Source organism: Stegostoma tigrinum, chromosome 1 (genome assembly GCF_030684315.1).
Source record: "Stegostoma tigrinum isolate sSteTig4 chromosome 1, sSteTig4.hap1, whole genome shotgun sequence".
In the NCBI taxonomy this organism is placed as follows: Eukaryota; Metazoa; Chordata; class Chondrichthyes; order Orectolobiformes; family Stegostomatidae; genus Stegostoma; species Stegostoma tigrinum.
Window position 1 is genome coordinate 71499203 of NC_081354.1, and position 14052 is coordinate 71513254.

General features: G+C 38.7%; 1 long non-coding RNA gene across 1 annotated transcript in view; it reads right to left on the reverse strand.

The window, feature by feature from the left end:
* Positions 1 to 773: 773 nt before the first annotated feature.
* LOC125448233 (uncharacterized) overlaps positions 774 to 14052 on the reverse strand; it is a 148651-nt gene continuing 135372 nt past the window's right edge. Inside the window, exon 3 of the long non-coding RNA XR_009446697.1 lies at positions 774 to 2523. This is a non-coding gene — a long non-coding RNA (uncharacterized LOC125448233). The remainder of the gene's footprint in view (positions 2524 to 14052) is intronic.

Genomic DNA, 14052 nt, shown 5'->3' on the forward strand with positions numbered 1-14052 from the left:
ATTACACCATTGAAAAAGGTACTTAGGCTGACAGTGAAAACTCCTAACTTTCTAGAATGAGTTTAGTTGGTATCTCCTGAGTGAGTACAAGCAAGTGATCCATAGCATATTTTCAAGATCAAGCAATCATACTCAAACTATATTTTCTGAAATTCTCCACAGCAGCAACTGTTAGTGAAGTTCAGGCTATTTTTCACCAGCGCCAAGTTCTTGATAGTTATCTTCCTTCTCTTAGCCTTCCCTCTGCGATGTGACTTTTCACGGTGATGATTTGTGTTAGACTGGCATAGTGCTTCCCAGCTCAGTATTGATGAAAGGTTGCAAATTACAATGTGTCTTTCTTTTAAAAAAAGTAGATTTGAATCACTGAACCTCAGTGGATTCCATTCCGCGATTGTAGATAAATATCTAGCGTCTTCATTTGAAGTACAGGTATTTATGCTATAGCACAAACTGGCTGTAAAGTGATTGATGAATAGTGGGTGCTGTTTGGAAAATACAAACTTTCTACTGTACAGTATAGTGAGTTATCTACAGCGATTTCCCTATAACATGATTTTCTATAGTATGAAGTCGCACAAGAATGCAACTATCATGTTATAGGCTAACACCTGAAAATTGAAGCAATTGAAATCCAGAAATGACTCACGTTCCCTTTCTAAAAGGGATAGAAGGTCACTTAAATATAAATATCATGGGCAAATTACAACAGCACATTATACTTTTACAACTGTAGTAATAATGAGCTTAATTTCCCATTGCTAACCTTTTATTTGGAATGTTTAAAAGCGTGTTTTTACTATTTTGTTGAAATTCAATAGGGAGAAACTTCTTTTCCGTGCCATTTCATGGACTTTGTTTCCAATAAAATTACTGGCAGATCGACATAATCATCCTCGCTCATATTTGAAAAACACTGCCTGAGCACACATACACATTTTGGCAGGTGCCTACAGTATTCCTGGACAGTGAAGGGTTGAAAGCATATGGAGCTCTGTCTACTCCCATTTCACAGTTAGAATCTCCCCGCGCCTAAAGTCCATCTGTTCCTTTGAGAATTTTACTAAGAATACTGGCAATTCTTTGTGGTTCATTAAATGCCAATTCCAACAGTCCTCATTGATGTCAATCTTTTCACTAAATCTAGGCGTAGATACTTTCAATGGAGGATATCTTGTTTCCTTTATCAAGCAGTGGTTGTACCAGATGTATAAATGTTTATTGGTGTATCCTTTATTTGGGCTTTCCAGCATCCATTTCAGAATTCCAAACTAAGCCAATTATAGATCTCATTGCCTCCGTGTCATTTGTAAATTTTCTGCCAAGCACATTCAGTAATTAAATCCTTCTCATCATTTACACTCTTCCTTACTGACAACCACTTTCTTTTCAGATATTTTAATATCTTTACCATGTTTATCAGGTCACTAAAGGGAAAAAAAAAGTGGTGTTATGGATAAAAGGAGAGGCAAGTGCTGGAGAAATTGTTCCATTGCACCAGTCCTCTGGATTTGATGGAGTATTCCTTTTGTTTCCCAAGTCCTTCAGTTCTCTAGCCTTTTCCTGCGATTCATTCACTTCTTCACAGGACACACAGAGTGACTGGTTCACAAGTTATAAAGTGTCTGACTTATTTATTAAACAAGTGTAAAAATTATTTTTAGAAAAGATAGTACGTGCACTCCCTGATTTCCTTTAATTTTAAGGCTGGCAGCTGAGCAACCTGATGCCAAATTCTAATTTTAGATTTGCCGAAAATATTTTCAAAAAATTATACTGTTAGTGACTACTACCATATGAAAAGGATTACTTTGAAACTAAAAAGTTTGGAAAGGAGTTCCGCATTTTTTGAAAAAGCAGACTACTGAAATTCATTGTAAGCCACAGCTATACTGCTGTTTCTTTCCCCCAAACAGCAGGGGAAGCTGTTTATAAATGAGTGTTCGCACAATATGAGATTCAGCTGGCGACAGGTTGCTGATTGATACAATTCTTCTGCATCCATGACCCACAGCTTCTGATGGATATCAAGTCTTGTTTTGCTGGATATATCCTAAGTCTGTTTCATTTAGCATAGCTGTAGTGCCTCACAGCATGATAGAGGGCAATCTTCAATGTGAAAATGGGACTTTATTTCCACAATGACTATGCAGAGGTCACTCCTGGAAATACTAAAATGGACAGAAGATAAGGTAAAATAAGTTTATTTTCCCTATTTGCTGGTTCTCCCACTACCTGCTGCAGACTCAGTCCAGCAGCTTTGTTTTCTTTAGGGCTCAGTCAAGTTGGTCTTCAGTGGTGACGCCTCGTCTCTCTTGGTAATTGACATTGAAGTCTCCCACCCAGGGTACATTCTTGACAAGCTTGGCACATACTCCCAGTGGTGTTCACATGGAATTAGAATTGGAATTAAGTTTTGTCATCATGTGTACTCAAGTGCACGAATACAAGAGTTCAGCGAAAAGTCGACAGTGCCGCCAGTCCCAGAGCCATCTTAGGTGCGATGGTACCTTGGTACAAAATCTTAGGTACAAAGTAGAAAAATAAAGAAATAAGTCAAAAGATCAACATCATAGTTCTTCTTAGTTAATATAAAAAAAAGTTCAACATTACAGTCCTCCTTTAACCATGAGCATGCAGATATTCAGATTCATCATCCGAGGTGGGGAGAGGTACAGGAAATGGTAATCAGCATGGGCCTACCTTTGTTATGTTTAACTCGATGCCATGAGATTTTATCGGATGGGGTCCAGAAACAATTTTGAGCATGCCCAGGAGAACTTTCACCCAATGGTTTCGACAATGGTGCCACCTGTGGTGACGTGGCTTTCCAGTGGGACAGGATATGCTGAAGAATAGTGACAGTAGTGTCTGGGATGTTTTATTTCAATTTTAATCTTGTGAGAATGAATACATCAGACAGTTGCTTGATTAGTCTGCAGGACAATGCACACTTGAACTCGGAACGCACTGCTTTTGTTATTAAAGCATTTGAAATCTAGACAAACATCCATTTTGTATATTCCTTGAGGACAATATCAACAATGATATCCACTGAAATTGCTTAAACATTTGATGCACATTTGATGCTTGCTCTCTCCCCCCACACATGGGCTCGCTCTCTCCCCCTGTGCTTGGCCTTGCTCTCTCCTTATGATGCATGGGTTTGCTCTGTCCTTACCATGCATGGGCTCGCTCTCTCCCTACCCTGTGCATGGGCTTGCTGTCTTCCTACCCCATGCGTGGGCTCGAACTCTCACTCCATGCATGGGCTTGCTCTCTCCCCAACACATGGGCTCTCTCTCTCTCCCCCCACGCATGGGTGTGCTCTGTCCTTACCATGCATGGGCTCGCTCTCTCCCGACCACGCATGGGCTTGCTCTGTCCCCCACACATGGGCTCGCTCTCTCCCCACCCCATGCATGGGCTCGCTCTCTCCCCCTATGCAGCCGTCATGATGCCAGTTGCCATGTCCCACCCGGGTTTACCAGCTGTCTAACCATCAACTGCTCCGGAACTTAATGATGCTGTAATGCTGCCGAATGCTAGAGCTCTGCCTGGCTCACCAGCCACTTGGTCACCATGTGCCAAAGCCCCGCTCTGCATCCTTAGCCACCGCCTCACTCCGGACCCTGTTTAATATCTCACCCAAATGAAATGACCTCCTTTAGCATAACACTCCCTCATTAGTTCCATCTTATATTATGTATTCAAGCCTCTGAGTGGTATTGAACTCATAAGCTTTTGATCCCAAGACAGTGGTACTTCGACTGAGCCAAAGCCAACAAGTAGCAGGAAATACAAGCAACATTCTCATCTTTGGTATGCTGCATTTCAAATGAAACAGCACACCAAGGCTCTAATTCCACTCTGCATGTAAAAGGTCCTGTGGCACTTGTACAAGGCAGAATAAGCTACAGGCGATATGATGCAATGTGTTCTTCCTCATTTCCTGGCTGATATTTAATCCAGTAACTAGTAGAGTACTACAAGGATCGCTGCTGGGGCCTCAATTATTTAAAATATACTTTAATCATTTTGATAAAAGAAGTGAGCATACTGTTATCATGACACAGAAATAAGTAGGAAGATGACTCAAAGATTCTGCAGAAGGACATAGGCGGGTTTAGTGAGTGGGAGAAAACTTGGCATGTGGAACTGATTATGGGAAAATGTGAGATTATGGGTTTATGGTTTTGTAATTAGGCAGGAAGAATAGAGGAGTTTTAATATTATTTAAATGGAGAAAAATTACAGAAAGCTACAGCAGAGAGGGATTTGACAGGCCTTGTGGATCTGTTCAGAAGGTAATAGTGAATGCAAATGTTTTGCTTTTGTTTCCAAGGAAGAGGAGTATAAAAAAGTGAAGTTTTGCTAAAGCTTTACAAGGCACTAGTTAGATGACAGCTGGAATATTATGAACAGTTATGATTCCTATATTGATAGAAAGACATAGCATTGGAGGCAGTCTAGAAAAGGTTCACTTGACTGATACTAGATTTGGAGGGACTGTCTTACGAGGACAGGTTGAATAAGTTGTCTAGATGAATGAGAGGTGACTTTATTGAAGTGTAAGATTTTTAGGGTTTAGATGGAAAAGCTGTTTACATTTGTGGGAAGAACAGACAGCAAAATCTCAGATTAAAGGGTTGCATATTTAAGACAAAGATGGGAAACAACTTATTCTCTCAAAGGGTAGTGAGTGTACAGAATTCTTTATATTATACAGCTGTCAAGACTGGGTCATTAAGTATAATCAAGGCTGAGATAGATAGGTTTTAAACATACCTACATCCTATTGTTGTATGGTTTTAAATTACGTACACAGATTATCTGGTCACCTGCATATTGTTTGAGGGAATATTTTGTGCATATATTAGCTGCTGCATTCCCCACATTTAAAAAGTAATCCAAAGTATTTCAAAAGTGCTGTATTGGCTTAAAAGTGCAATGGAAAATTATGAGGTTGCCGAAAAATTGGAAATCTTTATTTTTAAATAAGTCCTTTTCACGGAAAATCACCCTGAAAGATTTATTTCGTCTCAATTCGGCTGTAAATTACTTACACATGTAAACGTAACCAAAAGAGCCGCACTAAGGCACTTGGCTGTTGCTCTATGTGCTTCAGAGAATTGGAATGCAACATTGTGATCTCTGTTTGCAGGACACAGCTATTTCTATACCAGGTGTTGTTAACTTCAGCCAGTGGATACCACTAGGAATACACATGCACTGACCGATTTTGAAGAGACTACTCAGAGCTTTGAAGATAATGGAGATGTGTGGAGCCTCCCTAAAAGACACAAAGATCCATGCTCAGCATGCTCTTTTTTACATTGACTCACTTTTGCTCTCCCTTCTTCAGCCATTTTGCAGTATACATTGATGCTCAATAGTATTGTTACATAAGCTATATATGAACGGCTATAATGATAAAACTATTTCAAAGAATACTCTTCTTCTTTTCATCCAGTTGCGTTCTAGGAAGTTGCTGGAAGCTTCAATACCAACAAAATGCTTTGTGCTTCATAGCAGGCAACAACATTCAGCACACATCCATGCAACTTTCATTGCAGGCTTTTCCACCTTGGGGCAATGAGCTGATAAGTTAGAACCGCAAGATTAAGGATCTTGACAGCCCAGAAGGAGGCTATGTTTCCCACCTGCTTGTGCCGTATCTTCGAGAGAGCTATCCAATTAGTCTCACTCTATTGCTGTTTGCCCATAGCACTGTTTTATACCCTTTTCAAGTATATACCTAGTTTGTCCTTGCTAATCCTTTTCACATACCTAGGGAAGCAATCTGTCCTTTTGTTTCTTTTCCAACTTGCATTCATATTCTGTTTTAGTTCACTTTATTAGTCATCCTTTTCTTATTTCTAAGTTGGTTCTGACGCTCAGGCTTTCCACTTTTTCTGCCAAACTTCAAAATCATTTCATTTGTTCTGATGCAATCCTTAGTCATTTTTATTCCCAGAGTTTATTCCTTTTTCCTTTGTTTTTCTTTGCCTCAGAAGCATTACTTTTGTTGTAGACCAGGTAACATCTCTTTAATTAATAGCTTTTATGTGCCTTTCATTTTATTTTCCCAACCCCCAATTGCCAATTTCTCCCTCAATCCTTCCTAGTTTCCATTGTTCAACTTTAAGACTCTAGCTTCAGAATTTGCTATATTTTTCAAACTTAATGTAAAATTCTATAGTATTATGCTCACTATTTCCCAAAAGTACCATAGCAACAAGCTTATTAATTAGCCCTTTCTCATTACATTGTCCTAAAGCTGAAATGGCCTGATCCCAGTTGCTTCCTCAACAAAGTGCCCTGGAAACTGACCTTGTAAATTCTCCGGTATTTGACAGATCCTCCAAAGCATTAATGCTGATTAGGTTTACACAATCTATATATAAATTGATGTCACCCATTGTTAAAGTACAACTCATGTTATATTTGCCTCTAGTTTCCTTATTTATACTGAGCTCAACAATACCACAAGTATTTGACGTCCTATAACTAGCTCCCGACAAAGTTTTCTGCCCCTTGCTATCTCTTAACTGTATACAAACTGGTTTTAAATTATGATCCATCAAGCCAGGGATCTTCTCCAAATAGTGTACTGACCTCATTCCTTATTAAAATTGCTGCCCCACTGCCATATGAAAGGGAACTCAAGGTTTTCTACACTTTTATAGATAGAAAGGGCTGAAGGGAAGCCCATAAAGCGCAAAGCCATGTTGAATTACAAAGTGTGACTGGAATAATTTCCCAATTCATTTGTTATCAGTGTTTAGTGGGAAAGAGTATCCCAACAAGGTAATAGGTAGAATTAAAACTGATAGGAAAGATGCACGTGGAAGATTGGGTACGTATCTAGTTTAGAATGGCTTGCATCCCTGTTTGTCCAAGGAAGTGAGAGTGGACATAAATAAAGGGTTTTTATAATGTTCCAATCTTCCATAGATATAGAGAAGGTAGCATAGGATTGGAGACTGGAAAATAAGACACAATTAATCAAAATATGGCGCAAGGATGTTCCCAGGAGCTATAGGCTGATCACTTCAGCATCAGAGCTGGATAGGATTTTTGAAACATGAATTAGGGAATGTATCATCTGGCACTTGTAGGACTGATTTAATTAGGGAGAGCCAATATGGGTTTGTAAAAGGCAGATTATGCTTGTGGCAAACAGTGAGGATGATAACAATCAACTCCCACAATACATACCAGCACAACAGAATGGGCGGACGAGTAACATGTGGAATTTAATGCTGAAAAGTGAGGCTTGATGCACTTTTGTGGAAGGGTGAGATAGGATCGAATTATTAGCACAGTTCTAAAGAGTGCAGTGGTTTAGGGGCCTAGGGTTTTTCATGAGCTCAGATTCCTGAAAGTCACAGGCCATATTGAAAAAAGTCATTAGCAAAGCATTCAGAGATGTTGGAGTCAGAGATAACACAGTGTGGATCTGGACGAACACAGCAGGCCAGACAGCATCAGAGGAGCAGGAAAGCTGACATTTTGGAAGGGTGCCAACCTGAAAAGTCAGCTTTCCTGCTCCTCTGATGCTGCCTGGCCTGCTGTGTTCATCCAGCTCCACACTGTGTTATTAGCAAAGCATTGTGCTGAGTTGTCACGAAGAAGAGTTTTATAATGTATCATGGCCAGGTGATGAAAAGCAAATCAACGCCACACTTTTTAACTTCCTGGTTCAGTTGCAGCAATAGCTTAAGTGCTTTTTAGCACAAGACTATGCCAATCTGTGATAAAAGTGCAATTCCCTGAACTCCACAACATGAAGGAACTAATCATCAGGTTTTCTTGAGTGGTAAAAAAGAACAGTTTTATCACCTGCTAACATAAAAAAAAACTCAGCATAAATCATATTGTGCATATTAGCACAAAGTTAAAGTTGTATGGTGTCCAATATGAAAGAAAGATAAAAGAAAATTACTTTATAGAGCTTAGTGTCCTTTGAGCTGTAAAGCTTTAACATGAGGCCAAAATTGTTTTAGTCATGCCTTGTATCCTTAGCAGTAGAAATATTTTAGTAGCAAATACATCATTGATGTTTAATATTAGTTAGCATGGAAACTTCCTCTCTAATCTTCTCCACTACTCTATGTTTCTTCTTTGAGACACTTCAAAACCTACATCTTTGACTGAGCTCGTTTCATGATGACTTAAAGTAAAATTTTGTTTGGTAGCATTATGGTGAAGCACTTGGGGATGTTTCTTACCACATTAAAGGTGTTATACAGTGCACAATTTGCCATTGTTGAATGTTATAATTTGATTCTGTATGCATATGATAAAATTGTTTTGAAATGCATGACACTTTATCACAGCTATAAACCAATGAGTGCAAAACAGTTAAATCATTAAACAACCCAAATGATGACTAAAATAAATCTAAACTTTGTCTCACTTGGGCAAACAGGGTGATGTTTGGAGATTTGCACATTATTTGCAATAAACGTGCGCGAAGGGACACCGAAGGACTAAATCACTGGTACCAATCACAAACAACGGGAGATATGTTGATACCATGATAAGTATTGTCGGATAGAATCTTCAACCCTTCACCTTTATCCCAGGTATACGCAAAGCCACATGTGTCAGAAGTCACAGAATTTGCTGGCTAAAATGTTTTACATTAAATATGGTTATTTTAACGATCAAAAGGATTATGGAATTTTACCGATCAAAAATAATTTAAGTGATATAGCTGGACTGCAATACAAAATGACAGGATGATTTTAATCTTGTGTATGCTCGAGTGATTGAAACTGCAAGGACAACAATGCTTCCTCCTCCACTGTGGCCTATACTCCCATCACCTTCACTGTTGGTTTTAGTGCTTCATGCTCCATTTCGCAGACACTTTGTCACATGTCATCTGGCTTCCTTCCTTCCCCCAAAGCTTTCTGACATGTTGTACCTCTCCGCCAGCCTGGCGTGGCTGATCAAGCTGTTCAAACAACTGGAAGACATCAGAAGTTAAACACTCATTATTTTAATTTGATGCTAATCATGTGTTAATGAGACTAATCCTTGCAATGATTCAGGTAATTTGCTTAATGGCTGCATGGAGTCTGTTTTACAGTAATCAGTCACGTTTGATAAGGCGTCTGTTGCAGCACAAGCTGTCAGGTGAATGAGGTGGGGGATAATGCTTGTTTCAGCATGGATGGCAGGTGATAGATTCTATACAAGCTATGGGTCTTTGACTTATAACTGAGTCAATAGCTGTTCTATCCTAAACTCTCTGTTAAGTGAATAATAAACAAAGCAACCTCTTTCATCCAGACATACAGGGCCTACAGTTAGCACAGGTCAGAGCATCATGTCTCCATGCTGTTTCATTAAGGTTAGCTTGGTGCTACAGGCCTTCTAATGACATCCTCTCCAGGAGGGACCATAATATAAAACTGTCTCAGATTGTCTTTTGGTCATTACAATATTCATTCATCAGCGGTCCCGCTCAGACAAGGATGACGCTCGTCCACTCTCAGAGTGCGTCCGTAGATGGCTGTACAGACTGATGCAGTTTCTGCAGGCTCTATTACACTTGGGGCAGAAGGTAGTCATAGGAAGGGTGGGGTGTTGTGGCAGTGCGCTCCTTTCAATGTTTTCGCCTGGTTTCCACTGTTTCCCAATTTCAAATCTCAGGGTGCTCAACACCTTCCCAGGTGCTCTTCCTTAACTTTGGATGGTGTTGAGCCAGTCATTACCAAAAAAAAGAAATAAGTATCTTCATGAACTATTCTACTTATTAAAGATCACTTACCATTACAGCCAGCTTGCTTTTCATTCATTTTGATGGACCAAACCAAACCCCCCAAAATGTGTTAAGGAGATAGCCTAGACCCTAACGTTTTTCTTAGTTTAAAGGTAAATGCAAGGTCTGTCCCAGGTACAAATCAATGGATCAAATTGGTCAATAGGCTTCAAATAAAACACACTTTATTCATACACTATAATTAAAATACAGACAAAATAAAAAATAGAAGAATTGGATTTAGTATTAAATTTGAAATTTTTACATGTGGCAGGATGAGAGAACATAACTACTGATGTGTTGTCATGACTTTGAAGTAAGATGGAGGTGTTCCGTAGCGGAAAAGAAATGGAGTGTAGTTGTGAATGTTTGCATCCTTAGAGTCAATCTAATGTATATGTATTGTAGTGCACTAATAGCATAAGACTAAAGATTTTTAAAAATGAGCCATATTTGTAGATTGTTGGTTCATATTTTTTAAAGGGTAAAGCGTGACAACATAGTGGCTTTAAGAGGTAGATTTTGCTAGTGTTTTTTATGAAGAAAGTTTGAGACCAAGGGGGTGAACAGTCTGCTCCAAAGCCAGCAATTTAAACAGCTTGTGAGGCCTTCGGTTTTTTTTTTGAAGTTGGAACATAGTTGTGGTCAGAATGGGAGGGGTCAAGCTCTCACAGAACCAGGATTTTTAGTTTTAGTTTCTCAGTTGCAGTTGTTGCTGGGATCTTCTTCTGTCTTACAGCTAAATAATAATGTACAAAATAATAATGATATTAACTGTTACTAATTAACTGTTCCAATACAGTAACATTCCATAAACACACTCTTGGCAAAGGTAACTTCAGTTAAATAGACAGAATTGTACATGAGATTAACGGCAGGAAGAGAATCCCAGCTTTTAGCTGTAAGACAGAAGAAGATCCCAGCAACAACTGCAACTGAGAAACTAAAACTAAAAATCCTGGTTCTGTGAGAGCTTGACCCCTCCCATTCTGACCACAACTATGTTCCAACTTCAAAACAAAAACCGAAGGCCTCACAAGCTGTTTAAATTGCTGGCTTTGGAGCAGACTGTTCACCCCCTTGGTCTCAAACTTTCTTCATAAAAAACACTAGCAAAATCTACCTCTTAAAGCCACTATGTTGTCACGCTTTACCCTTTAAAAAATATGAACCAACAATCTACAAATATGGCTCATTTTTAAAAATCTTTAGTCTTATGCTATTAGTGCACTACAATACATATACATTAGATTGACTCTAAGGATGCAAACATTCACAACTACACTCCATTTCTTTTCCGCTACGGAACACCTCCATCTTACTTCAAAGTCATGACAACACATCAGTAGTTATGTTCTCTCATCCTGCCACATGTAAAAATTTCAAATTTAATACTAAACAGTCTAGTATTTTTATCCTTAAAATTATCCATTAACTTTAAGTTTTATGATCAGTACGTACAATTGTCTTGGACACATTACTGGCAATACAAATGTTGAAATGTTGTAACACCAACATCAAACTCATGGTCTCCTTCTCAATTGTGGAAGATTTCTATTGATGATTAATCAATTTTCTGGAAAAATGCACAATTGGTCTTTCTAACTTCTGGTCATCTTCTTGCGAGTACTGCACTGAGACCCACAATCCTCAAATCAGTAACCACTTTGAGTGGCTTTTTGTTATTAGGGTGACTAACACTGAGGCAACGGTTAACACAGCTTTCAGGCTGTTAAATGCCTTTTGACATTCGCCCATCAACTGATATTTTCTGCAAGTCAGTCAGTGGAGCAATCACACTGCTAAAATTTGGCATGAACTTCCAATTATAAACCATTCAGTCCCAAGAGTCATTGTACTTCCCTCTTAATTGATGGCTTGGGAAACCTCCCAATAGCCTTTGTTTTCACACCCCATGAAGCTACTTATCCATGTCCAATGACATGGCCCAGGAACATGACTTGGCCTTGAGCAAACTGGCTCTTAGCCAGATTTACCACCAAGTCTGCCTCCTGAAGTTGATCAAATAATTCTGATAAACGCCCCAAATATTCCATCCATGTGCAACTAAAATCACGAGATCATCAATGTATACACCACACAATTGGGTATTCCCAAAATGATTTTATTGGTTATTCTTTGAAATGTGGGTGAGGCTTGTTTCATACCAAATTACATGACTTTAAACTGGTATAGTCCATTTGGCATCATGGAAACTATGATGTAAAATTTGACCCTTGATCCCATTGTATCTTTGTGGGCAGTCCATATAAAGTAAAAAGAATTGAGTAACACTTCTGCAATACTTTTAGCCATGATACTATGTAATGGAATGGCCTCATGAAATCTAATAGAATGGTCCATTATGGTCAACAAATATAGATTACCACGTTTTGTTTTAGGTAGGGGTCATTCACAATCAATTAAGACTCTTGTAAAATGCTCCTCAAATGCAGGAATGGCTATTAAGGGTGCTGGCTTTATTGCTGCCTGAGGTTTTCCAATTACCTGTCACATGTGACATGTCCAGCAAAAGTCAACCACATCTTTATGCAGTCCAGGCCAGTAAAAAGGTTTTATATTTTGCCTTGAGTTTTCCTCACTCACAAATGACTTCCTATTGATAATTCATGTGCAACCCATAACCCCTCCTTTCTATAATCCACCATTTATACAACCTCATGAACTTCTGCTTATTTTTCATTCACCTGAATATATGATGGCCTCCATTTCCTCATCAAGATGTCATTTTTAAGATAGTAACATTCTGGGATACACTGAAATTCTTCTTCCATATATGCTTTTTGATACAAATGCTTTAATTTTTCATCATTCTGTTGTAATTCAGCTAATTTCTCTGAACTTAAAAATATACACTTTGTCCTCCACCTATTCTTTTTTTCCCAACCATTTGTTCAAACCTAGTTCCTGATAATTGAATATCAACTTGCTCATCTGTAATCCTTGATTTCTCTTTCTGTTGCCTCCAGTAGTTTTGTGACCTTTATACCACACAGTCAGGGAAAATCATGGAATATACATCCTGTTAGACCTCAGATTTTTCCACCGGCTTTTCAACCAAGTAGGCATCACTTCCACCTGTGATCTAGCGATGTCATTACGAAAGATAAACTTTATTTCTGGAACCAAGAATTTCTTTATTTACTCCTAACACCACTTTCCCACTTTTTCAACAGACTCTGCAACTTCACTTTACACAATAGAAGACTGCACTTCTCACCATGAATTCCACATATTACTATTTGATTCTGGAAATATGCCTTCTGAATTACATATCTCCTCATCTATGACCATCAAAGATCGACTCAGTTCCGTATCTCTTGAAATCTTAATTACTTTACCCACTTCTCCTGACATACATATGTAAACCTTACCGATGTAAATAAATAATAACGAGATCAGGCATTGATAGTGATGCAAATACCTCCCTACTTCTACCTACCAACTTTGTTTGGATCAACAATACCCACATGGCCACTGGCCATTTCATTTGTTTAGCCATTCTCTCAAATGAATTGAAAAAGGCATCAACATCCTTCTTGTTAAAATTTAGACATATTTAAACTCATCTGTGTCTGCAATGGGATTGCTTGCCATCACTGTCCTCATCACTATTGCTATTTTACACCTCTACTTCCACCATTTTAAGTCAACTTTGTGTTTTCAATGCCAGCCTCTGAAGTTCAAAAACTCTCTCTTTCTCCCTGTTTTTTTCTGCTAGGGCCTTCCTGTCCTTTTCTTTTTCTTTAGCTTTTAATTGTAATTCAAATTGTTTCATATCCTTGGCATTTTCAAGCTGCTTCAGTTGCATTTGAAGTTGAGCCATTTCCAGTGATTCTGATGACATTTCTGTCAATCATAAAATGTTGAGCTATTGCTGCAATTACCTCACTTTTTCACACAGACAAATGTAACCCCAACCCCAACTCCAACTGGTCTGCCAATTCCAAAGGCTTTGCCTTGCTTACTTTCCGTAAAACTCCAAAAGTGACTTCTTACAACCCCAGGAAACTCTTAGTGACTGAAAGAGCCATTACTACCTGAGGCACATCCTATTTAAACCAACCGAATTCAATACCTGGAAAGAGAACAGACCAATAATCCTAAACTCAACCCAGAATTAGAGATTTCAATCCCAACAAGAGCACCCAGTTTGTTACGAACAAGACCTAATTGTTCGGTCTAGCACCTAATTTTCTCTTATTTTAGAGGTAAATGTAAAGCATTCTGTCCCAGATACAATTCAATTTGTCAAC